Raw genomic sequence first — 2,667 nt, 5'->3', positions numbered from 1 at the left:
ATATATTTGTAATTGGCATTCTGTGCATAACAGAAACGAGACAGTGATTGTTGTTCGTGTTTTCGTAACCTTTGAAAAGCTAGTAATATGTTGGATACAACAAATGCATCGATATAATGATTTATCGATTCTTTTGTAACAGCTAGACCAGAAATGCCAAGATACTTCTTTTCCACACAACCTCTGCATTCCCAATCTTCAGTTATGTTTTACTGGCTTACTGGCTACAACGGAGGTGATATGCAAACATTTTACATCGAATACAAAAGAACTGATTCACAAAGATGGGATCACGTGTCTGTTGTTGAGGACAAATCTGTGCCCATGATGAACTTCACAGTCGACAACTTAAGTCCAGCAACGCGATATCAAGCTCGGATATATGCAATAAACAAGATCGGATCATCAGATATTAGTGACCCTATAACATTTACAATGTTAGGTAAAGTTTGCAGTACTTTAACACAATAAGCATGATGTTTACATCAACAACCTGTGATAAATAAAATAATTCGCTTATGCTGATTAAAATGAAACGAGAACTACAATAATCGCTCATAATGTATTGTAGCATTGATTTTTCAGACACAAGTGCAACTCAGAAATCGGTGACACAGATTGGTTTCATTGTTGGAGGAGTTGTTCCAGGACTTCTTCTTGTCGGCGTCATCGCAATTTTGATTTATTTGCGTCTGACTTATAATATTCGCTTCACAAAGAAAAGTTAGTTTCATTGAGTGAATGCTATGGAATATTCAATCGTAAACTAAAAATAAATCTCATGTTGACCAAATGTACATTTTATGGTCTGTACGCGTTGTTCAAATAGCTTATGCATATGTAATATTGGCCATTATTTTTTTTATTAATGTATGTTAAACTATAAATTTAATAAAAAACAATAATTGCAGGTCAAAAAAGCCATACAACAGTGTACGATGATTTGAGCAGCAGGAACGAAATAACAAACCGTGAGTTTAAAAAACGCTTGTAATGTTGATGGTGTTAGTTGTATGGAATCTTACTGTGCCTGCACCGTTTAAATGTTGAGAATATTGATTCTGTTTCTCGCTTATTGGGCGATTTCGATTATATTAATGCAACAAGACATATAAAATGTTTTCCATAAACAGACATGTCATAATAATATTGAGGATTTGGTTTTCAACAAATGTCAACTTTACGCACACGCGTTTTTGCAGGTGTCTACGATGGATTGTCATCGACTTCTCCGTATGTATTGTTTTATATCTTATTTTATTATCAATTTAACATTATTCATACATAAAGGGTTATTGGTAATAATTAAGAAACATGCCTATGTTAATTCGATACAAATATTGAATTGAATCATGAATCTGATAGATTTTTCTTCGTTTAATTACTTCATATTTAAATAATGATGCACGAGGTACATGTGATAATAATGTACGTTATTGAATCAGTCAGTTTGTTTCTGCAGATTTTACACTATTTGATACGTATAATTAGTTAATATCTTTATTGTTAGCTGTTTAAGAAGAGCAAGTTAGAGAAAGCCTTGATATATTTGACATTCTACAGTCATTTAGCCAATTGAGGAATTCCAATAGCAGAAAAAATAATAGTTCATAATGAACATGTTTTGTTGCTGCTTTCTTCTTTTAAAAAAGTGATTATGTCATTGTGTCAATATGTGAGTGATTATAAATTAATTTTGTTAATAATTGTTTAATTTGCATAAAAATGATTATTTTATCATTATCTATGAAACATTAATTGTTATCAAAAACAATCCCCATTCATGTTTAATTTCAATAATGTACTTTGTGTACTTTGTTTTCATCTATGTGCAGTGGTACACACGCGGCCTTTATTCATAACCACGTGATCACGGCTTCATTATAAGAAATTTCATTAATAAGCATTATGGCTGCAGAAAAATAAGCTAATTATCCCCTCGCTTTTTGAAAAGCGTGGGGATATTATGGTTATCTCCGCCGTCCGTCTGTCTGTCCGTCCGTCCGTCCTGGCCATTATCTCATACACTATAAGCACTAGAACCTTGAAACTTACACACATGGTAGCAATGAGCATATGTGCGACCCTGCACTATTTGGAATTTTGATCTGACCCCTGGGTCAAAAGTTATGGAGGGTTTGAGTGGGGCCGGGTCAGAGATTTTCACTCATTTTTTAGTTCACCTGAGCACAACGTGCTCATGGTGAGCTTTTGTGATCGCCTTTTGTCCGTCGTCCGTCCGTCGTCAACATTTTGCCATGTGAACACTCTAGAGGCCACATTTATTGTCCGATCTTCATTAAACTTGGTCAGAACATTTGTCCCAAATGATACCTCGACCGAGTTTAAAACTGGGTCATGCTGGGTTAAAAACTAGGTCACTAGGTCAATAAAAAGAAAAACCTTGTGAACACTGCAGAAATCACATTTGATGCCCAATCTTCATGTAACTTTGTCAAAATGTTTGTCTTAATAATATGTTGGTCGAATTCAAAAATGGTTCCGGTCCATTGAAAAACGTGGCCGCCAGGGGGCGGGGAAGTATTCCTTATATGGCAATAGAGAAACCTTGTGAACATTCTAGAAGTCACAATTTTTGCCCAATCATAATAAAACTTGGCAGTTCGAAAATGTTCCAGATCGGTAAAAAAAACTTGGCCGCCAGGC

At 34.9% G+C, this 2,667-nt stretch overlaps 1 long non-coding RNA gene across 1 annotated transcript; it reads left to right on the top strand.

Moving 5' to 3' along the window:
• The first annotated feature begins 591 nt into the window (after positions 1-591).
• On the top strand, positions 592-1,233 carry LOC127851625 (uncharacterized). Its single transcript, XR_008035857.1, has 3 exons — positions 592-723; positions 912-971; positions 1,203-1,233. It is a non-coding gene; the product is annotated as an uncharacterized LOC127851625 (long non-coding RNA).
• Positions 1,234-2,667: the final 1,434 nt, after the last annotated feature.

The sequence above is a fragment of the Dreissena polymorpha genome, chromosome 11, assembly GCF_020536995.1.
Source record: "Dreissena polymorpha isolate Duluth1 chromosome 11, UMN_Dpol_1.0, whole genome shotgun sequence".
NCBI classification, from domain to species: Eukaryota; Metazoa; Mollusca; class Bivalvia; order Myida; family Dreissenidae; genus Dreissena; species Dreissena polymorpha.
Note: the sequence above shows the minus strand (reverse complement) of the source record. Positions and strands in the feature narration are given on the sequence as shown.